This window comes from Drosophila miranda (assembly GCF_003369915.1).
Source record: "Drosophila miranda strain MSH22 chromosome Y unlocalized genomic scaffold, D.miranda_PacBio2.1 Contig_Y2_pilon, whole genome shotgun sequence".
NCBI lineage: Eukaryota > Metazoa > Arthropoda > Insecta > Diptera > Drosophilidae > Drosophila > Drosophila miranda.
This window is the reverse complement of record NW_022881614.1, coordinates 17,102,169-17,127,850: the sequence shown is the minus strand read 5'-3', so window position 1 is coordinate 17,127,850 and position 25,682 is coordinate 17,102,169. Positions and strand designations below refer to the sequence as shown.

General features: G+C 46.9%; 1 protein-coding gene, 1 long non-coding RNA gene and 2 pseudogenes across 3 annotated transcripts in view; 3 read left to right on the top strand and 1 right to left on the bottom strand.

Moving 5' to 3' along the window:
• LOC117185942 (locomotion-related protein Hikaru genki-like) overlaps positions 1–25,682 on the bottom strand; it is a 126,126-nt gene that overhangs the window by 99,735 nt on the left and 709 nt on the right. The window lies entirely within an intron of this gene.
• On the top strand, positions 1,516–4,688 carry LOC117192835 (annotated as a pseudogene).
• Positions 5,248–24,250, top strand: LOC117192643 (annotated as a pseudogene).
• Positions 22,496–22,906, top strand: LOC117192644. Its single transcript, XR_004474404.1, has 2 exons — positions 22,496–22,806; positions 22,866–22,906. It is a non-coding gene; the product is annotated as an uncharacterized LOC117192644 (long non-coding RNA).

The following is a 25,682-nucleotide window of genomic DNA, read 5'->3' as shown; positions in this document are numbered from 1 at the left end:
TCAGAGTAGCCGTCATCCGCACTCAAAGAGGCCTTTTCAAGAGGGCCGTTGGAAAAAAAGCGGTTCTGCCCCTTCAGGATGGATCTGTTGAAAGCCTTTGCCTTCCAACGGGGGGTGAATGTTCGGAGCAGAACCCAGCCGATTAGCTGCTTGCCAAATAGCACCTAATTCTTCGGCCCTCAGCCGCTTATTTTGTTTGTTACTTATGTCTATGTCACTCATTTGTTTGTTAAAGCTCTGCGCTTGCTTGCCCTGCTAAACGCTCTCTGCCAGCTCGCTCTTCGCTATCTCCGCTTTGCGTCTGCCTACCGACGTCGGCCGAGCGAAGCTGCGCCTAGCGATCGGAGCGGCAATGTAAAGGGCAGGCAAGCCACACTTGCAATTTGGATGTCACGCATTAAAGAAAATATCGTAATTTTATTTCTGCGCCGAGTTTTATTTAATTCGAAATAATTAGTCGGCCGATTGGGGATAAAAAACATTATCTCCATATAAATGATGATCAAAGACTATTAGAGCTAGAGCAACGATGTTTTGGATCCAGACTTCTGTGATATGTCACTGCTACAAAAATATTTCAAAGCTTCGCCCCGCCCACTTCCGCCCCCACAAAGGACGAAAATCTGTGGCATCCACATTTTTAAAGATACGATAAAACCAAAAACGCAGAATCGTAGAAGATGACTATATCTTCTACAGTGCAAAATCTGAACCAGATCGTATAATGATTATAGCCAGAATCAAGAAAACAATTTCATTCTTTCTCTCTCTGTCTCTCTCTAACACACAGGTTTCATGGTCGGTTTTGCCAATTGCAAAATATGAGTTCAAGGATCTCAGAACCTATAAGAGCCAGAGCAACCAAATTTGGTATCCACACTCCTGTGATATCGGACCTTGACCATTTTGTGTCCAAATTTCGCCACACCCCCTTCCGCCCCCGCAAAGGACGAAAATCTGGGGCATCCACAAATCTCAGAGACTATTAAGGCTAGAGTAACCAAATTTGGTATCCGCACTTCTGTTAGATCTCACTATAAAACGTATATCTCAAAATTTCGCCCCACTCCCTACCGCCCCCACAAAGGACGAAAAACTGTTGCATCCACAATATTGCACATTCGAGAAAACTAAATAATGACCATATCTATCAGATTGCTGAATCTGGATCAGATCGGATCATTTTTGTAGCCAAAAGCAAGAAATCAATTTGCAGTGGCTACGCAGTGCCCGACGTCACGCTCAGACTGATTTCTGTCTCTCTCGCACGCACTCTTTGTCGTGTCGTTTAATATTAGCGGCGTCTGCCGGAGGAGAGCCATACTGACTAAGTATCGGGTATAAATGTAGAGTTGCGGTCTCCGCAGCAACTCACAACGTTCCCCCTCGTTCTCTACTCGTTCTATCCCTCTTGCAGATAACTTTGACAATCTGGACCACAATCAGTTGAGCAAACTGAAGTACCTGGAATACTTTATAAAGGAAACTATGCGCTTGTTCCCCTCTGTTCCGATCATGGCTGGTCAGACCATCCAAGAGACGGAGTTGGCCAATGGCCTCATCCTTCCAGAACGCTCCCAGATCACTATACACGTTTTTGATGTTCATCGCAATCCCAAGTACTGGGACTCTCCAAATGAATTCCGTCCGGAGAGCTTCCTTCCCGAGAATTGCCAGAACCGGCATACCTATGCCTACATTCCGTTCAGTGCGGGGCAACGGAACAGCATTGGTAAGGGACATAATGATGACTCGCCTATATTTCGTTCCGTTTAGGTCAAAAATTTGCCATGCAGGAGATGAAGTTGTTGTCCTTCTCAAGAAATTCCGGATTCTACCCATGATCGATCCCAAGACGATTGTCCTTAACGTGGGCATTACACTGCGGACACAGAACAACATTCAAGTAAAGCTTTTGAGACGGAAGTGATTCGCCCTGCTTAGATCTTTTAAGAGTTGGTTTGGTTTCTAAAACCTATACTGTAACTAATTGTCATTAACCGGACTAGAAATATATGAACGTAAGATACTTTAACAACTGCAGTGCAACCGATGTAGGGTTCAAGCCTTGAATGAGGCCTAGCCGAGCTTATTAATCGCGCTACATATATAAAAAAAGCTCAACAACAAGTCCAAACCATTATTATCTATCGAGAAACAAGTTTTACTCGTTTCTGTTTCAGTTTCGTGTGTGTTTATAAACAAAAAAGTTTTTATATTAGTTATATGTACGACTCAGAGATACCCGGGTTTATTTTTCATACAATTCAATAGAGCCTCAAGAGACTATCAAAATTATTGCGAATAGGTACAATAAATAGCATTTCTTTCAAAGAGCCATTCCTATTCGTAATGACTTTTAGTAAAATATTGTTTGATAATTCCAAAAACAGAAAGATCTTGAAAATTTCGAAGTTTTAACGGCTTTACTAGCAGTTCTGCGGCAGTATGTAGTTAATACGGATAGAATAATATCATTGAGCGTATAGTTCTTGATCCTGAGCGTGGTTTATACTCCTTTATATCATAATCACGTAGCAGACACATTTGAATTATGACTACAGCGTACAACAAGTTCACCGAACAGCGAGGTCTAGGCAATTAGATCCAAGTTCATGGGAGAACACGGGATAAACGCCGTATAAACGCTGCATATTACGTGTGTACCCACCCATTAGGTGGTCCACTCCCGCAACGCTCTCTCTTTTTTCGTGGCTTATTTTACTTACTTACTAAATGTATTAAATCTTATCAGCTTTAATGTTTGCTTGTAATTATAAACTTAAACAAGCAATAGTCGAATGACCATTCGGATGAATCGCTCGGGATCGCAGTTTCGTGAGAGAAGTCCATCAGTGCGGTTGTGTAGCGATGATTGCCTTTTTGGCTATATAGGATCAACAAGGACTACTACATTTTGGCCTTTTTCTCCCGACGAGTCCGCACCAAGGATGGCAGGCCCGTGGAAGGTCGGACGATCTTTGCCAACTGCTTCGATATGTACTGCTTTGCTTATCTCTTCACTCCTTCTCTCTCGTTCTCAATCGCTCTGATTATTATGCCTTTAACAGCTGCCGTTTTTAGCTACTCTCGAGAGCTGTCCCAAAGATTAGGTGAAAGCTATTTGGAATATGGCATGGGCGTGCCCTTATTGAACATTATCGATGCAGAGAACGCCGAGAACATACTGAATCATCCGAAACTGATAACCAAAAGTCTGGTGTACGATTTTCTACAGCCAGCCCTTAGAACTGGTCTTCTGACATCCACAGGTAAAATGATCGAGAGTTCCAAGCCCTAAACTAATACCCACTTCTTTCAGAAAAGAAATGGCACGCTCGTCGCAAGATGCTCACTCCCACATTCAATTTCAATATACTGGGACAGTTCCAGGAGATCTATAGGTGAGTTTTGTTAGAAATCAATGAATGCCGCATTCACTGAAGCCTTCAATCCACCTCGACAGAACCGAAAGTCTGAAGTTTGTGCAGCAGTTTCAAAGTCAAGACGGGAGCATCGTTTCCCTGAGCGATCTTATACCCAGATTCACTCTGAACAGCATTTGTGGTACGTATAATAAATATATGTGAAGAATTTGTTAACCATCAATCAATTTCTCTTCTTGCAGAGACTGGCATGTGCGTAAAGCTGGATGAAATGGCCGAGAAGAGTGATCGTTACCGCGAGGGCATCCACATGATCGAAATGAGCTTCATCAGGCGCCTAAGCAATCCTCTCCTGTGGAACAAAACTATCTATAATTGGTTTGCGGCTAAGACGTATGATGCATTCTTAAAAACGGTCCACGAATTTTCCAGCGAGATCATTGCCAAGCGGAGGATACTGCTCGAGGAGGAGCTGGAACACAGAAGATCGACTTAGACGGCCGATGATGACATGTGAATAGATCAGAAAGCATGGGGAATCTCTGATAAACTTTGTCTGTTTCTGCCGTAGTTTCGTGAGCAGGAAGAAACGTTTTGCCATGCTGGACACCCTGATTTGTGCAGAGAAAGATGGCCTTATTGATCATGCCGGGATATGCGAGGAGGTGGATACTCTAATGTTTGAAGGATTCGACACTACCTCCATCGGCCTTATCTTCAGCCTGATGAACATGTCCCTGTATCCCGAAAAGCAAGAGCTTTGCTACAAGGAGATCGAAGAGCACATAGACGGTAGGCAGATAGAACTCTTAAGTTAACTCCACTATAATTCTCTACTCGTTCTATCCCTCTTGCAGATAACTTTGACAATCTGGACCACAATCAGTTGAGCAAACTGAAGTACCTGGAATACTTTATAAAGGAAACTATGCGCCTGTTCCCCTCCGTTCCGATCATAGCTCGTCAGACCATCCAAGAGACGGAATTGGCCAATGGCCTCATCCTTCCCGAACACTCTCAGATCACTATTCACATTTTTGATGTTCATCGCAATCCCAAGTACTGGGACTCTCCAAATGAATTCCGTCCATACTTATGCCTACATTCCGTTCAGTGCGGGGCAACGGAACTGCATTGGTAAGGGACATAATGATGACTCGCCTTTTATTTGGGTCTGACTATGACTATATTTCGTTCCGTTTAGGTCAAAAATTTGCCATGCAGGAGATGAAGACTCTGATTGTTGTCCTTCTCAAGAAGGTATTGGTTTGTCCTGGACGGCTGTAATAGTATAGCAGATGTCGTTAAACGTTTAGAAATATACATAGGATGTCTTTATAGCTGCCATGTAATCGATTGAGTTAATAAAACCTCGTAATATTAAACGAACAAGTTCAACTTGATTTTTGTTTGTTTGATTTGGTTTTTTCTATAGACAAATAAGTCGGCTCTTAGAATCTCTTTGAGCTCTCTTTGATTCAATAAACACACAGAATTCGTGGAAAAAGAAAGCCTTTCTTTATAATCATAATCAACCTTGCATCGTAATCTATAATCCAACTATACACCCCTTTGCACTACGACTAAAGGCTACTACCCACTACTCTCGCCCAAGTTCTCTTCTTACAACCAGTTCACAGTTCATAGAAAATCGTGTTCTAGACAGTTGAGAACGCATAAAAAACGAAGGAACTATTTCGAGCTACTAGATATGTATATGTACCTACTCGTATGTTCGCATACGTACGACTATATGTACCTATCTAATCAGCTTTGTTGTTTCTTTTGCTATAAACGAAAAAACGAATGGCCATTCGGATGAATGGCAGTTTCGTGAGGGGAGCCCACCAGTGATGTTGCGGAGCGATGATTACCTTGTGGTTGACGGTGGCCCTGTGTGTGGTCATTCACTGGCTCTACCAGGTCAACAAAGACTACTACATTCTGGCCTTCTTCTCAAGGCGTGTCTACACAAGGGATGACCGGCCGGTGGAGAGCCTAGTACCTTCGCCCAAGGGCCAGACGATCTTTGCTCACTGCTTCGATCTGTACGTCAAAGACAACGGTGGGGCATGGGCATGGATGAACTTTGCTTGTGACCGGTCTAATCTTAAACGGGCCTCTCTTTATCAATCTTTCGTTAATAGCTGGTGTTTTCAAATTCACGCGCGACTTGTCAAAGACTCTTGGTAAGAGTTATGTTCGATATGTCGTAGGCATGCCTATTTACAACGTAATCGATGCCGAAACTGCCGAAATGATACTGACCGATCAGAAATCGCTGATAGGAAAAGGATGTGTTTACAATTTTCTTCATCCAGCCCTGAATACGGGTGTTCTGACATCAAAAGGTAAGGCGAAAGGTCAATAATTAAGAGGTTCCCTAACAAACGGCCCTATTTCAGGAGACAAAATACATTCCATTTCAATATACTGGGACAGTTTCAGGAGATTTTCCAGTGAGTGTTTTCCCCAAACAGTCTATACGGCGAGCTAACATCTCTGCAATCCATTTTGATAGAGCCGAAAGTCTGAAGTTTGTGCAGCAGTTTCAAAGTCAAGACGAGAACATCGTCTCCCTGAGCGAGCTCATACCCAGATTTACGCTTAACACCATTTGTGGTAAGACGGATCGTTGGAAATTGGGAATTCTCTGTAATCCATCTCTATTCTTTCAGAGACTGCTATGGGGGTGAAGCTGGATGAAATGGCCGATAAAGGTGATCGCTACCGGGAGAGCTTGTCAGGAACCGCGGTTCCCACAGGCCGAATTCGACCACAGCACAGCCGGATAAGGCTGCGGAACGGCCGGATAAAGGCTGATGGCTAGCCGGATAAGGCGAAGGTCAGTCCGAATACCCACGGATATCCGGATGCGGCGAAGAGGCCAAAGGGCCCCGAGAGGAGAAGTGTCCCGCTCTCAGAGAGAGAGACACGGGAGAGGCAGAGGAGACGGCGGGATCGGGCCGGCAGTGATCCGACGCATGACCAAATAAGGGCATGGGATCACGCCACCGGCCAGGCCCCGTTACGAAGGCCGTGGAAACCAGGAGACGGCGATGGAAAATTACCGACGCCGAGCCGGGCTCCCGTTAAGGCGGGGTTATAAAAGGAGGCTGCAGCGACGAAACGAGATCTTTTTCGTGGATGAGTGATCGCGCGCGCATGTTACATGTTAAATGTTCCTGGTCGTGTGGGGGCTAGCGCCACCTAGGGTTGACATTAAGAATATGCTTAAAAACGAACAAAAATCTCCCCACCATGTCCATAACCATTCAAGGTGAATGGCGAAGGATCGTGCAAAGGCAGATCCGGAGAACAACATTTTTGTTGGTCAGTAGATCCGCCCAAATCTTTCTTTCTCCTCGTGGCCGTACAAGCATTCAGTTGCGCGGTGAGACACAAAAATAATAAAAATAAAATTAAACCGCCGTAAATAACCGTGGTGTGAAACCAAAGTGCACTCGATCGGGAAAAAAGAACCCAAGAAAGCAGATTGGGCTCTAATCGAAAACGTGAGTACCGGCCTTCGACAGTGCTAGGAGCCTCGAAGTTAGATTTTCCGACTTTTTCCGTAGTTTCCGATTGGAGGTGAGCAGCCCCAACACAAAAACGAGGGGGAACGTTGTGAGTTGCTACGGACACCGCAACTCTACAGTTATACCCGATACTAAGTCAGTATGGCTCTCCTCCGGCAGACGCCGCTAATATTAAACGACACGACAAAGAGTGCGTGCGAGAGAGACAGAAAATCAGTCTGAGCGTGATGTCACGCGCTGCGTAGCCACTGCAAACTGATTTGTTTCCTTTGGCTATAAAAATGATCTGATCTGATCCAGATTCAGCAATCAAATAGATATGGTCGTCATCTATGATTCTGCGTTTTCAGTTTTCTCGAATCTGCAATATTGTGCATGCAACAGATTTTCGTCCTTTGTGTAGGCGGAAGGGGGTCGGGCGAAATTTTGAGAAATACGTTTTATAGTGAGATCTAACAGGAGTGCGGATACTAAATTTGAATACTCTAGCGTTAATAGTCTTTGAGATTTTTGAATATCCCCAGATTTTCGTCCTTTGCGGGGGCGGAAGGGGGTGTGGCGAAATTTTGAAACAAACTCGTCTCGGTACGATATATTAGGAGTGTGGATACCAAATTTGGTTGCTCTAGCTTTTATAGTCTCTGAGATCTAGGCGCTAATGTTTTACTCTAAGAAAAGCCGCCTATGCTACGTGTGTGTTAGAGAGAGACAGGGCGAGAAAAAATGAAATTGTTTTCTTGATGCTGGCTATAATAATAATACAATCCAATGCAGATTCTGCAGTCTAAAAGATATGGTCATTCTCAACGATTCTGCGTTTTTGGTTTTCTCATATCTTTAAAATTGTGGATGCCACAGGTTTTTTTCTTTTGTGGGGGCGGAAGTGGGCGGGGCGAAGTTTTGAAATATTTTTGTAGCAGTGACATACCACAGAAGTCTGGATCCAAAACATCGTTGCTTTAGCTCTTATAGTCTTTAAGCACTAGGCGCTAATAGGGACGGATAGACGGACGGACAGACGGACAGACAGACAGGGCTCAATCGACTCGGCTATTGATGCTGATCAGGAATATATATACTGTATGGGGTCGGAAACGATTCCTTCTGGACGTTATACACATCCATTTTCACCACAAATCTAATATACCCCAATACTCATTTTGAGTATCTGGTATAAAAAACGAGGGGGAACGTTGTGAGTTGCTGCAGACCCCGCAACTCTACAGTTATACCCGATACTAAGTCAGTATAGCTCTCCTCCGGCAGACGCCGCTAATATTAAACGACACGACAAAGAGTGCGTGCGAGAGAGACAGAAAATCAGTATGAGCGTGACGTCGGGCGCTGCGTAGCCACTGCAAATTGATTTGTTCCTATTGGCTATAAAAATGATCTGATCTGATCCAGATTCAGCAATCTGATAGATATGGTCATTATCTATGATTCTGCGTTTTTAGTTTTCTCGAATGTGCAATATTGTGGATGCAACAGATTTTAGTACTTTGTGTGGGCGGAAGGGGGTGGGGTGAAATTTTGAGATACACGTTTTATAGTAAGAGCTAACAGGAGTGCGGATACCAAATTTGGTTACTCTAGCGTTAATAGTCTCTGAGATTTTTGAATATCCCCAGATTTTCGTCCTTTGCGGGGGCGGAAGGGGGTGTGGCGAAATTTTGAAACAAGCTCGTCTCGGTCCGATATATTAGGAGTGTGGATACCAAATTTGGTTGCTCTAGCTTTTGTAGTCTCTGAGATCTAGGCGCTAATGTTTTACTCTAAGCAAAGCCGCCTATGCTACGTGTGTGTTAGAGAGAGACAGGGCGAGAAAAAATGAAATGCTTTTCTTGATGCTGGCTATAATAATAATACGATCCAATTCAGATTCCGCAGTCTTAAAGATATGGTCATTCTCTACAATTCTACGTTTTTGGTTTTCTCATATCTTTAAAATTGTGGATGCCACAGATTTTCGTTTTTTGTGGGGGCGGAAGTGGGCGGGGCGAAGTTTTGAAATATTTTTGTAGCAGTGACATATCACAGAATTCTGGGTCCAAAACATCGTTGCTCTAGCTCTTATAGTCTTTGAGCACTAGGCGCTGAAGGGGACGGACAGACGGACGGACGGACAGACGGACAGACAGAGAGGGCTCATACCGAGAGAGGCGATACCACTAGGGGTCGCCGTGAGGTTATGTACACACGTGGTGCACTATTTTTTCCCGCCCGGTAGGAACATTTAAGCGGCTTCGGTCCTACGCTGACTGCAAGCACCGGTTTCCGTTTCTTGGCCCGGTTTTGAATGCGAAACGGTTACGCCAATTCGCCGCACTAAGCCCGTTCAGACGGCTGTCCTCGTCTCGCGCAGCCAAAGTTCACTGCCCGCGACTTGGTGGATCAGCTGGTTCGTAGTGCGGGGGCTTAAAGCTCGGGCTGCAGCTTTTGGATAATTCCCAAACTAAGTGCCGATTCTAATGTGGAATTTGAAAATACTGATCAGGCTACTTTTTCTAACAGTTACTCCATGCACATATTTACCCGGTTGGAACTGGCACTGCGAAAATAGGGGGATGGGGTTGAGGTGCTAATTCCTTCTTTCTCCAGGTGTTTATACCCGATACTCAAAATGAGTATTGGGGTATATTAGATTTGTGGTAAAAGTGGATGTGTGTAACGTCCAGAAGGAATCGTTTCCGACCCCATAAAGTATATATATTCTTGATCAGCATCAATAGCCGAGTCGATTGAGCCATGTCTGTCTGTCCGTCTGTCCGTCCGTCCGTCTGTCCGTCTGTCCGTCCCCTTCAGCGCCTAGTGCTCAAAGACTATAAGAGCTAGAGCAACGATGTTTTGGATCCAGACTTCTGTGATATGTCACTGCTACAAAAATATTTCAAAACTTCGCCCCGCCCACTTCCGCCCCCACAAAGGACGAAAAACTGTGGCATCCACAATTTTAAAGATATGAGAAAACCAAAAACGTAGAATTGTAGAGAATGACCATATCTTTTAAACTGCAGAATCTGAATTGGATCGTATTATTATTATACCCAGCATCAAGAAAACAATTTAATTTTTTCTCGCCCTGTCTCTCTCTAACACACACGTAGCATAGGCGGCTTTTCTTAGAGTAAAACATTAGCGCCTAGATCTCAGAGACTACAAAAGCTAGAGCAACCAAATTTGGTATCCACACTCCTAATATATCGGACCGAGACGAGTTTGTTTCAAAATTTCGCCACACCCCCTTCCGCCCCCGCAAAGGACGAAAATCTGGGGATATTCAAAAATCTCAGAGACTATTAAGGCTAAAGTAACCAAATTTGGTATCCGCACTCCTGTTAGCTCTTACTATAAAACGTGTATCTCAAAATTTCACCCCACCCCCTTCCGCCCCCACAAAGGACGAAAATCTGTTGCATCCACAATATTGCACATTTGAGAAAACTAAAAACCTAGAATCATAGATAATGACTATATCTATCAGATTGCTGAATCTGGATCAGATCAGATCATTTTTATAGCCAATAGGAACAAATCAATTTGCAGTGGCTACGCAGCGCCCGACGTCACGCTCAGACTGATTTTCTGTCTCTCTCGCACGCACTCTTTATCGTGTCGTTTAATATTAGCGGCGTCTGCCGGAGGAGAGCCATACTGACTTAGTATCGGGTATAACCGTAGAGTTGCGGTGTCCGCAGCAACTCACAACGTTCCCCCTCGTTTCTTGTAACATGAGGGTATCTGAATATAGTTTCTAATAAAATGATTGTTAAGATGAATATGTGCTAGACGTTACCGTATTTGGGGGGAACCATGCCGCTCGTGAGCGAAATAGGATGACCAATACCGGACACTCCAGGGATCCTGATATTATTATTGGCTCTTTCAGGATCATGGTAGGGTGGGCGTGGCACGACTCCGTGCCAGAAAAACAGAGATGTCCGCCGCGGTGGTAGATCCCTACTCCTTCTCTGCACTATCTTTGCCCCACTATACTTTCCGTACCCCTAACGATCCTTTCCTTGTCTGTCCCCCTCCCATTCCCAAAAAGAGTACGCGAATTTTAATAAAATAATACCAGCAGGAGCGAAGCAACCTAACTGGAGGGTTACCCCAAAGAACCCATCCCCATTTCCGACCAGAGACCAGCCGTGGAAGCGAGCGCGTACTCCTTCTCAGTTAGCCGACCACCAGCTTCATCGTGCGAAGATTCTCTTCGTTACTCGTTACAAGATTAAAGAAGAGCAAGGTTTTATTATTTGTCGTTGGGGGCAACAATAAAAATACGTTGCAACGAATCTGCCGACCACTGAGCGAGCCCAGCAAACTCAAGCGGCCCAAAAGTAGGTCCGTTACAACTGGCGCCCAACGTGGGGCCTACGACGACGAATATTAGGACAAAGGGAGGACAGATATAGACAGGAGAATGGGGAAGGGACAATGGATTTACCGGTTGAGAAAGGAGGAGCTTGTCCAATGTGGCCACGCCTTCGGCGTGCGGCTGGAGGGCACAGTGGACGAGATGAGAAGAACATTCGATGAATGGATGAGGGAACACGAGGATGAGTCAGAGTGGGCCGATCTGATTGAGGTATGGGAGTGTCGGGCGGACAGGTCCTCGCCGACACCCCGGGCGGACGACAAACAGGCCGCGTACGACCACCTGGCACCCCCACCCGGCGCAGCCGCGGCGGCGCTGTGCCGGTCTCCTGTCGAAATACAACGAGAATTGATCGCGAGTCTCTCAGTGCCGATAGCGGAACGCTCGCACACAGGGACGCCTAGCAGGTCCCGCCACCAAGGAAGGGATCGAAGCCGAGAGGCCGAAAGGGGGAGAACCGAACCAGCCACCATACGGCCGGCACACCTGGACTACGCTAGAGTGGCGAAACAGGTTAGAGAGTGGTCGTTCCGTTTCGACGGGACGACGAAGCCTCTCGAGTTCTTGGAGCAGGTCGAGTGGTCCGCCGAGACGTACGGTCTGGATCCGGATCTAATCCCAAGGGCGATTCCAGAGCTGCTAAAGGGGCGGGCGCTGATGTGGTTCGTGGCGAACAACCGACAGTGGAGAACGTGGAAAGAGTTCCCGTCCAGCTTCCAGGCTTACTTTCTGCCGCGTGGATATTTTGAGAAATTGCTGCAGGAAGTGAGGATGCGGAAACAGAAATGGGGCGAGCCATTCAAAGAGTATATGGTAGAGATGCAGACACTTATGCGACCCCTGAAATGTCCCCAAGAGGAGCAAACGGAGATGATTCGTGAGAATAGCATGCCCGATCTAAGAGCGTATATGAGGCCACACCGGTGCAGGGATCTCGACACCATGATGGAACTGGCAGACGAGTTCGAGGCGTTGGAGAGGAACCGCCTAGAGTTCCAATGGGAGAATCCGACCGTGAAAGCCCGGGCAGCGAATCCCTTCCACAAGCCAGCCGAGACGACGGCAAGTCGACGGAGCAAATACGGCCCGCTGGACGGAGCAGCAAGGGAGGAAAGGGGAGCGCGTGTCCTTGTGCCGACACCGACCAACGGCAATATCGAGAACGGATATGTCAAGAATCCGGCCCAGGCGTGCCGAAGGTGTGGGAGCGCGGATCATTGGAGCCGGGAGTGCAACGCCCGACTCCTCACCTATTGCTGGAGATGCGGAATCTCGGCATGGCAGTGCTGCAGGAAGACGGGAAACGCCCCGCGACCCACGCCGCGGAGGGCCGTGCCAGGGTCGCAAGAAACGGTCCCTCAAGCCTAGTCGGCAGGTTGACCAGCGAGGAGGAGCAGTTATCCGCAGTAGTGGAGGTCGCGGGCATGGAGCTGCAAGCCACGGTGGATACAGGAGCTACCAGCAGTTTCGTGAGCCGCGAGCTGGCGGACCGACTAAAAGGTGAAGGCCGGGAGGCGGCGGAAAGGAAAAGGGTGAGGTTGGCGGATGGCCATAGCCAGGAGGTCACGCGCCAGATTGAAACGAATGTATGCTTTGGGAACAAGGATATCCCAATGGTGTTACTCGTATTGCCGGGTGGGATTGATGAATTGATTTTAGGATGGGATTTTCTCCGCGCGGTCGGGGCAGTGGTGACCTGTGCAGGGCACAGGGTGGTGATCCCTGCCGAAGATCGGGAACGAGGAGGCCAGGAAGAAAGACTGTCCGTGGCGAAGGTCCAAGCGGGGGACACGGCTCCGCGGGCATGAGGCAGGATGAGGGGGCGAGGGAAGAGCCAGTGGAGGAATTCTTAGCCCGAGAGTTGGAGGCGCTTTCCAAAATCGAGGGGGTGTCTAATGTGGCGGTGCACACAATCACCATGAGTGCCCCGCAACCGATTAAGCAAAGATATTACCCGAAGAACCCCAAAATGCAGGCCGAGATTAACCAGAAAGTGGACGAACTACTAGAAATGGGATGCATGGAGCCGTCAAAGAGCCCCTACAGTTCGCCTATATTGATGGTAAAGAAGAAAAATGGCAAGTGGAGATTGTGCGTGGACTTTCGTCAGGTAAACGCGAGGTCAATAAAGGACGCGTACCCAATGCCCAGGATCGACTACATACTCGATCAACTGCGGGAAGCGAGATTCATCAGTAGCCTGGATCTGAAGCATGGATATTGGCAGATCCCCCTGGCAAAGAGCAGCCGGCCGATCACGGCGTTCACGGTGCCCGGAAAGGGGTTATACCAATGGAAGGTGATGCCGTTTGGGTTACACTCCGCGTCGGCCACCTTTCAACGGGCGTTAGACCAAGTGATTGGGCCAGAAATGATGCCGCAAGCGTTCGCGTACCAGGATGACATAGTGGTCATCGGGCGAACAGAGGAAGAACACCGAAGAAACCTGAAAGAGGTGTTTCGACGGCTGCGCATGGCTAACCTGCGGCTAAACGCAGACAAGTGCGAGTTCTTTAGGAAAGAGCTGCGGTATCTGGGCCACAAGGTGACCGGCGAGGGGATATGTACAGACCCCGAGAAGGTCGCAGCCATAGCCGAACTGAAACCGCCGAAAAATATCAAGGAGCTGAGACAGTACTTGGGGGTGGCCCCATGGTACCGGCGGTTCGTGCCCGACTTCGCAACCCTCGTGCAGCCACTCACCGGGCTCCTCAAGAAGAAAACGGAATGGGTCTGGACACAGGAACGGCAGGAAGCGTTCGAGGAGGTGAAAAGACGACTAGTGGCGGACCCCGTGCTGGCGTGCCCCGATTTCTCGAAGAAGTTCATCCTGCAGACAGACGCCAGTTTTCGGGCTGGGGTGCGATTCTCACGCAGGAGACGAAAAGGGGCGAACGGGTAATATCATATGCTAGCAGGACGCTAAACGGCAACCGAGAAAGAATGTCTGGCCATTGTATGGGCCAACCGCCGGTTGAGGCCATACTTGGAAGGATATCGCTTCAAGGTGGTCACGGACCATATGGCTCTGAAGTGGCTAAATAGCATAGAAATTCCGTCGGGGAGAGTGGCGAGATGGGCATTAGAGCTACAGCAGTACGACTTTGAAGTCGCGTACAGGAAAGGACAGCTGAACGTGGTAGCCGACGCAATCTCCCCACAACCTTTGGAGGAACGATGCCGTCGGATAGGACATGAGGAGGGAACACAACCAGTGAGCGAGCCGCCCTGCAAGTGGTTGGAGGGCATGGTAGAAAAGATCAGGAAGGAATCCCCGAAGTACCCCGACTATGTGGAGAAGGGGGGAAACTTGTATCGGCACATTCCTCACCGGGCAGGGAGCGAAGAAGTCGCCTCGTGGAAACTATGTGTGCCGAAAGATGCCCGGGAAAGGGTTTTAAAGGAAAGCCACGACAACCCGGAAGCAGGCCACGCCGGCGGAAGGAGAACCGCGGCACGGGTGGCGGCAAGATATTACTGGCCAGGGATGTACAGGGACGTTAGGGCCTACGTGCGGAAGTGTGAACTATGTCTTCGTTTTAAGCCAAGTCAGCTACAAGCGGCAGGGGAGATGTTGACACAGGTGCCGGAAGAACCGTGGGCAACGGTATGCGCTGACTTTGTGGGTCATTTGCCGAGGTCGAAGCATAGGAACTCGATGCTGTTGGTGCTAGTGGATCGATTCTCAAAGTGGACCGAGTTGGTGCCGCTGAGGAAGGCCACAGCCGAGGCACTAATAAAGGACTGTCGAGAGCGCATAATAGCCCGTTTTTGGGCGCCCAAAGTCATTCATTACGGACAATGGAGTGCAGTTTACAAGCAGGACATTTAAAAGATTCCTGGAGCAGCTAGGAGTTTACGGCGCCATACACGCCGCAAGAGAATCCGACAGAGCGAACGAACAGAACGGTAAAGACCATGATAGCCCAGTTCACCGAGGGCGATCAAAGGTGTTGGGACGAAAAGTGGCCGGAGCTAATGCTGGCCATGAATTCGGGAGTGTCGGATACAACGGGATATTCACCGGCGCTCGTGGTGCAAGGAAGGGAACCCCGGCTGCCAAAGGCCCTATATGACGAGGAGTCGGTAGGCACGGGACAAGGCACAGAGACGCCGGATGAAAATGCGAAGAAATTAAAGGAGCTGTTTCAGTTGGTTCGACGCAACTTGGAAAGGGCAGCCCAGGATCAGGCCAGGCATTATAATCTGAGGAGACCGTGGAAACCCAAAGTGGGAGAGGTCGTGTGGGCCAAACAGCACCATCTTCCAATGCAGCGGAGGGATTTGCCGCGAAGCTGGCACCAAGGTACGATGGGCCATACCGGATAGAGGACTTTATATCCCCAGTTATCTGCCACCTAAGAAAGGAGGGCGACAGGAAGAAGAGAACGGCACACATACGAGATCTGAAACCCCAACCCTAGGAGCGAGAGACACAGGGGTGAAGGGGAATGGCTATAATGGGTCGCCCTAGAGGGTCACGCAGGACCAGTAACGGTAGAGTGACACGCAGGACACTGGGGAAGGGTGCCGCGCAGGACACGCACAAGACTCGGCAGCACGCAGGGTGACTAAAAAACAAAAAAAACGAGGGGGAACGTTGTGAGTTGCTGCGGAGACCGCAACTCTACATTTATACCCGATACTTAGTCAGTATGGCTCTCTTCCGGCAGACGCCGCTAAGATGGAACGACACGACAAAGAGTGCGTGCGAGAGAGACAGAAAATCAGTCTGAGCGTGACGTCGGGCGCTGCGTAGCCAGTGCAAATTGATTTGTTCCCTTTGGCTATAAAAATGATCTGATCTGATCCAGATTCAGCAACCTGATAGATATGATCATTACCTATCATTCTGCGCTTTTAGTTTTCTCGAATGTGCAATATTGTGGATGCAACAGATTTTCGTCCTTTGTGGGGGCGGAAGGGGGTGGGGCGAAATTCTGAGACAGACGTTTTATAGTGAGATCTAACAGAAGTGCGGATACCAAATTTGGTTACTCTAGCGTTAATAGTCTCTGAGATTTGTGGATGCCCCAGATTTTCGTCCTTTGCGGGGGCGGAAGGGGGTGTGGCGAAATTTGGACACGAAACGGTCAAGGTCCGATATCACAGGAGTGTGGATACCAAATTTGGTTGCTCTGGCTCTTATAGGTTCTGTGATCTTTGAACTCATATTTTGCAATTGGCAAAACCGACCATGAAACCTGTGTGTTAGAGAGAGACAGAGCGAGAAAGAATGAAATTGTTTTCTTGATTCTGGCTATAATAATTATACGATCTGGTTGAGATTTTACACTCTAGAACATATATTCATCCTCTACGACTCTGCGTTTTTGGTTTTTTCGTATCTTTAAAAATGTGGATGCCACAGATTTTCGTCTTTTGTGGGGGCGAAAGGGGTTGGGGCGAAATTAAGAGATATACGTCTTATAGTGAAATCTAACAGGAGTGCGGATACCTAATTTGGTTACTCTAGCCTTAATAGTCTCTGAGATTTTTGAATATCCCCAGATTTTCGTCCATTGCAGGGGCGGAAGGGGGTGTGGCGAAATTTTGAAACAAACTCTTCTCGGTCCGATATCTTAGGAGTGTGGATACCAAATTTGGTTGCTCTAGCTTTTATAGTCTCTGAGATCTAGGCGCTAATGTTTTACTCTAAGCAAAGCCGCCTATGCTACGTGTGTGTTAGAGAGAGACAGGGCGAGAAAAAATGAAATTGTTTTCTTGATGCTGGCTATAATAATAATACAATCCAATTCAGATTCTGCAGTCTAAAAGATATGGTCATTCTCTACGATTCTGCGTTTTTGGTTTTCTCATATCTTTAAAATTGTGGATGCCACAGATTTTCGTCTTTTGTGGGGGCGGAAGTGGGCGGGGCGAAGTTTTGAAATATTTTTGTAGCAGTGACATACCACAGAAGTCTGGATCCAAAACATCGTTGCTTTAGCTCTTATAGTCTTTGAGCACTAGGCGCTAATAGGGACGGACAGACAGACAGGGCTCAATCGACTCGGCTATTGATGCTGATCAGGAATATATATACTGTATGGGGTCGGAAACGATTCCTTCTGGACGTTACACACATCCACATTTACCACAAATCTAATATACCCCAATACTCATTTTGAGTATCGGGTATAAAAACGTAAAAAAACGAGGTGGAACGTTGTGAGTTGCTGCGGACACCGCAACTCTACAGTTATACCCGATACTAAGTCAGTATGGCTCTCCTCCGGCAGACGCCGCTAATATTAAACGACACGACAAAGAGTGCGTGCGAGAGAGACAGAAAATCAGTCTGAGCGTGACGTCGGGCGCTGCGTAGCCAGTGCAAATTGATTTGTTCCTTTTGGCTATAAAAATTATCTGATCTGGTCCAGATTCAGCAATCTGGTAGATATGATCATTATCTATGATTCTGCGTTTTTAGTTTTCTCGTATCCTCAATATTGTGGATGCAACAGATTTTCGTCCATTGTGGGGGCGGAAGGGGGTGGGGCAAAATTTTGAGATATACGTTTTATAGTGAGATCTAACAGAAGTGCGGATACCAAATTTGGTTACTATAGCCTTAATAGTCTCTGAGATTTGTGGATGCCCCAGATTTTCGTCCTTTGCGGGGGCGGAAGGGGTTGTGGCGAAATTTGGACACCAAACGGTCAAGGTCCGATATCACAGGAGTGTGGATACCACATTTGGTTGCTCTGGCTCTTATAGGTTCTGAGATCCTTGTACTCATATTTTGCAATTGGCAAAATCGACCATGAAACCTGTGTGTTAGAGAGAGACAGAGCGAGAAAGAATGAAATTGTGTTCTTGATTCTGGCTATAATAATTATACGATCTGCTTCAGACTTTGCACTCTTTAAAGATATAGTCATCCTCTACGATTCTGCGTTTTTGGTTTTATCGTATCTTTAAAAATTTGGATGCCACAGATTTTCGTCCTTTGTGGGGGCGGAAGTGGGCGGGGCGAAGTTTTGAAATATTTTTGTAGCAGTGACATACCACAGAAGTCTGGATCCAAAACATCGTTGCTCTAGCTCTTATAGTCTTTGAGCACTAGGCGCTAATAGGGACGGACAGACGGACAGACGGACGGACGGACGGACGGACGGACGGACAGACGGACAGACGGACAGACAGACATGGCTCAATCGACTCGGCTATTGATGCTGATCAAGAATATATATACTTTATGGGGTCGGAAACGATTCCTTCTGGACGTTACACACATCCACTTTTACCACAAATCTAATATACCCCAATACTCATTTTGAGTATCGGGTATAATTATGCTTCAATTGCCTAAAGTACGGCCATCGTAGTCAAAAATGTAGACGACATCACCAATGTGGACTTGATGGATGTGCCAAACGCATTCACCGTTTGCTCCATGCAGAATCAGTTAACCAACCAGGCGAGGAAGTAAAGTTCACAGGAACAGCAACGCATGAGGCTAGCTCAATGATTTTGTTTAAGATATTGCCTGTTAATCTTCATGGTAAAAATAAAATAGTGAGGTGCCACGCCTTTTTGGATGAACGTTCTGCAGTAACCCTTATAAATGAAAGCCTGGCAGACGAGTTAGGATTACATGGGCCCAAAGAAAGTCTGACACTGCAATGGTTTGGAGAAAAGACATCAACGGAATTGGTCAGCCGATTTAATATTGGAATATCTGATGATCGTGGAGGCAAGGTCTATGCACTAAACGGAGTAAGGACTATTAAGGATTTGCGGCTGCCGAGGCAATCCGTAAACATGTCTCCACACATAAAGAGTATTCCTGTGAAAGGCTATAGAAATGCTAGACCTGAAATACTAATCGGACTAGATAACCTACATTTGATAGCTCCAAAGCAAATGAGATCTATGGGATACGTTGGGCCAGCCATTGCATTAACCAATCTGGGATGAGTTGCGTATGGAAAATGTCGCGGAGAATCAGGACCCATGAGTAATGTAAAGGCCGTACATCTGGTTAAACACAATGACGAGCACATTGAACAGTTGGTGCGAGACTACATCACGAATTCGGAAATGGATGTGCGGATTGTGAAGAACCACGTAGAAGGTCGAGAGACTGAGAGATCGAACCGATTGCTATCAACCACGACAAAACGTATTGGTGACCGTTTTGAAACGGGATTACTATGGAAAGTGGATGACGTCGTCTTGGCTGACAGCAAGAAAATGGCAATAAAGAGACAATTGTCTTCGGAAAGAAAATTTATACATGATCCAGAGTACTACAGAAAATACTGCGACCTGATGGAAGCATACGAAGAAAAATCATACATTCGGCATATCACAAGCAATGAACTGGAAGTGGACAAAAAAAAAGAATGGTTCCTGCCTCATTTTGGGGTCTTAAATCCTAACAAGCCCGGCAAGTTGAGAATTTTTTTCGACGCGGCTGCAGAAGTCGATGGAGTGTCGTTAAACTCCATGCTCATGACTGGCCCCGACGGGTATCAATCCTTAACGGACATTCTTATGAGGTTTAGACAGAAACCGATTGGAGTCTGTGCTGACATAGCAGAAATGTTCCACCAAGTCATAATACGAAAGGAGGATCGATGTGCCCAACGCATACTATGGAGGAAGAATCCAGGCGACGAGATGAAGGAGTATGAAATGCAGGTCATGACCTTTGGAGCCAAATGTTCACCGGCCTCTGCTCAATATGTGAAAAATAGAAACGCACTTGAATTTAAGGAATCGTATCCAGATGCGGTGAATGCCATTATTAAAAACCATTATGTGGACGATTTGGTGCATTGTTTTTCATCCGAAGAATCGGCTGTGAGAGTCGTGAAGGAGATAGTTGACATTCACAAAAAGGGAGGATTCGAACTGAGAAAGTTTGTGTCCAATTCGAAATTCTTCAACAAGGTTTTTGGTAACGAACAAGTAGCTGAACCCATAACTCTTGATAGGGATGAATCTTCGCATTATCAAAAGGTCCTGGGAATGTACTGGTGTACACGCAGCGACGAATTTGGGTTCTCACTTTCGTTTAACAAAATTGACGCATCAATTTTTTCAGAATCAAGAATACCGTCTAAGCGAGAAGTATTGCGAGTGGTTATGTCTGTGTTTGACCCATTTGGAATTCTAGCCGAATATTCCCTGATCGCTAAACTGCTTCTGCAGTCAATATGGCAAAAGCGAACAGAGTGGGACCAGCCAATTGAGGGCGACGATATAAAGCAATGGAAATGTTGGTTGCGCAGCCTAAGCCAAGCATGCAAGATAAGGATACCCCGATGTTACGCTGAAGAGTTCTTTGGGGAACCAATTGAACTACACATATTTTGCGATGCGAGTGAGTCAGCTTATGCAGGAGTTGGATACTGGCGCATACGTTCGAAATCTGGATGGAAGTCCGCATTTATAATGGGAAAGACCAAGTGTGCCCCAATGAAACTATCGACCATACCCAGGCTCGAGCTACAGGCGGCAGTGCTAGGAACTCGTCTCAGGAAATGTATTCTTGAGGGTCACGACGTCAACCCCAAATGTGTCCACATGTGGTCCGATTCCAAGACTGTCTTAGCATGGATTAAATCAGATCACAGAAAATATAAGCCATATGTAGGACACAGAATTGACGAGATACTTGAAGCCACAAGGTTGGAAGATTGGCATTGGGTGCCTACTAAGGATAACCCGGCAGACTTTGGCACCAAACTCAGATCTGGAACTCGAGACACCTACTGGTTGAGAGGCCCTCAATTCCTTCAAGAGGACGCAAGTCAATGGAATCTAGGAACTTCAGACGTTGGTGACACGGAACTGGAACTAAGAAACAAGTTTACGTTATCAATCAATGAGATGTCTTCAGATGGATCTGTCAATATCGTATTCAGGGAGTTGCTGGAAAGGTTCTCTTCATTTACAAGGCTGATGCGAGCTGTCGCTTGGGTCTACAGGATGTGTGATCGTAAGATCAAACGAAAAGTCTACCTTGATGTAGCTGAAATTGAAGAAGCTGTACTCATAGTGATCCGCAATGTACAGGATGTTGCATTTCATGATGAGCGGGTGGCGCTATTGACTGGACAGTCCATCGAAAAGAACAGCAAGCTGTGGAAGTTGTCTCCGATCATAGACGGAAGAGGAGTGATCCGAATGAATGGGCGTATTAATAACGCATGTTCGGTTGGAGAAGAAACCAGGCGTCCAATATTAATGCCCCAAGGGCATCACGTTACAAAATTGATCGTGCGACATTATCACGAGCTATGGAAACACCAGAATGAAAACACAATTATAGCAGAAATACGCAGAAAGTACTGCATACCACACTGCCGACAGGAGGTTCGCCGTGCAGCTAGAAATTGTAGGACTTGTAAAATCCAGAGAGCTTCACCAAAAATGCCATTAATGGGACAACTTCCTAAGGACAGACTCTCTCCGTACGTCAGCCCATTCTCATATGTTGGAAACGACTATATGGGACCGTTTCTGGTTGTAAGAGGAAGGAGTACCGAGAAACGCTGGATATGCATATTTACATGCCTTACAATAAGAGCAATTCATTTGGAAATTGCCAGGGACCTGACAACAGATACGTGTCTTCGAGTATTGGAAGCGGCGTGGAAGACCAGTAAGAATCCGATCTGACAATGGTACCAATTTGGTGGGAGCTGAGCGTGAATTGAAAAGAGAATTACAGGACCTCGATCACATTAGAATAGCGAACGAGTTGTCAACCAAGCAGATCGAATGGCTGTTTAATTGCCCGCTAAACCCCCATGCAGGTGGGTGCTGGGAAAGATTGGTACGCAGTGTGAAGAGGGCCATAGGACACGCGCTGCATGACAAAAACCTGAAAGAAGACATACTGTATAGCCTAATGTGTAACGCTGAAAACATAGTAAATTCCAGACCGCTTACACACATTGCTCTGGATAACCCCACAGACGATCCGATAACCCCTAATCACTTTCTTTTAGGTTCTCCCAATTCTAGCCAGACACCACATCCACAAGAGGAGAGGTTCCAATGGCGCATCGCTCAGCAGATCTCACACTCATTTTGGAACAAGTGGCTCAATGAGTACCTACCAGACCTATGCAGACGGACAAAGTGGCATCACCCAGTGCCACCACTCGCTGAAATGGACATTGTTCTTATCTGTGATAAGACCCTTCATCGATCTCAATGGAAAAAGGGAGTTATTCTTGCAGTCACGCCTGGACGCGACGGACAGGTTCGCTCAGCCACTGTAAAGACGACGACTGGAGTTCTACACCGCCCAACCTGTATGCTGGCAAAGCTAGACATATTGTGAATCACGAGCGTGCTTGATTCACGGTGGTGGGGATGTTGTCGAGAAAAATTAGCTTATATATACTTAGTTTTAAGCAAGGGCACAGATACCCTACATAAAGAAAAAAGAGAGAAGAAAAATGGCAATACTATGAAAAGACAAGAAGGTCACATTAGTTTGAGCAGTCGAAGAAAGAGCGGGGAGAAAAGACGAAGCGTGCGTAGATATATTACCTACAATAAGAATAAAATGTATTAACCTCCTTTTGCAAATAGGAAATAAAACGCAACCAACGCCTAAGTACCTATGAAGATAAGCGATTGTGTTTTATCCGCAATTCTCACGTTCCTGGACTCAACAGCTGCCACACCCGACGAGAGCCCGCGCGTGGTGGAGATCCATAGCTAAGTAAAATTGTCATATCTAGCCCTAACTACGAATAAAGCGAAATTAGATAAAAGAAGAGCAAGGTTTTATTATTTGTCGTTGGGGGCAACAATAAAAATACGTTGCAACGAATCTGCCGACCACTGAGCGAGCCCAGCAAACTCAAGCGGCCCAAAAGTAGGTCCGTTACAAGCTTCCATATGATCGAGAAGAGTTTCGTCCGGCGCCTCAGCAATCCTTTCTTAAGAAGCACTACCACCTACAATTTGTTTGTGGCCAAGGAGTACGCTTCGTTCCTGAAAGTGGTCCACGACTTTTCCAGCGAGATCATTGCCAAGCGGAGGATACTGCTCGAAGAGGAGCTGGAGCACAGAAGATCTACTCAGACGGCCGAGAGAGTCTCTCATTAAGGGAGTGCGACTGCCTAACCAGTCTTCTACCTCATTCTCTTTGGCAGCTTTGATATGTGCCGAGAAGGATGGGATGATAGAGCATGCTGGTATCTGCGAGGAGGTAGACACCCTGATGTTCGAGGGCTATGATGTTAGCTCCATCACTCTCATCTTCACCCTGATGAACATGTCGCTGTATCCGGATAAGCAGGAGCTCTGCTTCAAGGAAATTCAAGAGCACATCGAGGGCAAGCAGAGAGAACTTTAAGCAAACTCCACTCTTACACTGGACTCATTCTCCCTCCTGCAGATGACTTCAGCAATCTGGACATCAATCAGATGAGCAAGCTAAAGTACCTGGAATACTTTATAAAGGAGACAATGCGCCTGTTCCCGCCCATTCCACTTATGGGCCGTCAAGCAGTGCAGGAAACAGAGCTGGCCAACGGGCTCATCCTTCCCAGCGGCACCCAGATCCACATACACACCTTCGACATCCATCGCAATCCCAAGCACTGGGACTCGCCAAACGAGTTTCGGCCGGAACGTTTTCTGCCGGAGAACAGCCAGAACCGTCCTGTCTACGCCTACATTCCGTTCAGTGCGGGGCAAAGGAATTGCATTGGCAAGTGGAATACTTCGACCCGAAGGCGCGATTCGGATAGACAGTAATTGGTTTCCTTTATCTTTAGCTCAAAAATTCGCCATGCAAGAGATGAAAACCCTGATGACTGTTATTCTTAAGAAGTTCGAGATCCAACCGCTGGTCGATCCAAAGTCGATTGTCTTCCACATGGGAATTACACTGCGCATCAAGAACCATATTCGCGTTAAGCTAGTGAGACGAAAGTGATTTTGTCGCTAATAAAACTCCAGTTACTCCAGTGAATGTTCACATTTAGTTCGGGTTGTGGCTCTGATATAAGGAAATGTCCTCCTTCCGACCCGACCTCTGAAAACTTGCTTCTGCCCGATTATCGTTGGCATTTCGACAGCCGCCGCTCTCTATATCATTCATGCATGCACAGTCGAGCTGAAGGAGCTTCCACTCTATTTTCTATTTTCTATTTCCATTTCAACTCCTGTGCCCCATAAAATCTCAGTGGGAGCTCCCCCTCCGGCCGAAGCTATCCTTTTCCTGCAGTTATGCACAAAAGAAGATAGAAGATGGAAGAGAGAGAGAGAGAGTGGGAGGGAGCGAAGTGGAGTAGTCTTTATCTTTTAGCACTCATATAAGGATTGCATAATGTCCTGGAGACTTTTTGTCATCTTGCCTTTTCCTTTTTTGGTGTTTTACGGCTTCAACTGCTGCTACTGCTGCTGCAGCTGCTGGTTTCTTGTTTTTTTTGCTGTCTTTGCGATTTTGACAGTTCGTTACTTGGTTATACTCGTACACCCCTTTGGTTCGCACATTTGCATGCGTAATGCGAAGTCAGCTTTGTCCTAAGCGGGAAAGGCAGCAACACGCATAGACATGTGACCATGATGCCACTGGCTGCTGCACGGCCAACATCATCATCATTTTTCCTGCTCTGGGATTTATGGGACATGCAATGGCATGGCCGGGAATGGGGCAGCAGGCAGCAGGCTGCGTGATGCAGGCAGCAGGCTGCAGCTTCTGGTCTGTCAGTTTTAGTCTCTATTTCGGTTATTGCATATTTCATCCATTTCTCTTCCTCTCTCTCACCGACTCTCTTTGTCCCTCTCTCTCACTGGTTTTCCCTATGTCAAAATTATGTCCCCACTCTGGATTCCAATGGAAAGTCATGTAAACGAAATTCCATTCGTCGTTTCATTTGGGTTTTGACTGAGCAAATATTTGCCACACTGAAAATTGAAAGTGCAACGCAACACCCTGCCACCAGTCACCAGCCACCAGCCACCGAAATGTGACGCGCAAAAAGCCAACAAATGCGCCACAGCCAAAAAGAAAGTCGCAATATTCTCAACCATTTGCGTCGCAGCTAAAGACCTCGAGACGCCACCGACTGTCGATGTGAGGCAGAGGTGGGGAGACGGGAGACAAGGGTAGTCGAAATGAATTAATTACTTGATGCGCATAGCATTCTTGGACCTTGGCAGGAAATTGCGTGTGAGGCTGTCTTGTCGGTCGATTTACATTCGCGTGTTAACCCGAACTCAACCACAACCACACCCAGCCTGTGGGGGTAAAGTGCCTGTGCATCGATAGAGCCCTGTTGAGGCCTGTCATAATCCATTTCTTTCTTTCTATGCTAACTGAAGGTCAAACTGCACGCACACCTGCACACATGTACACATGTACACCTGTACCCCCATGTACCACACATATAT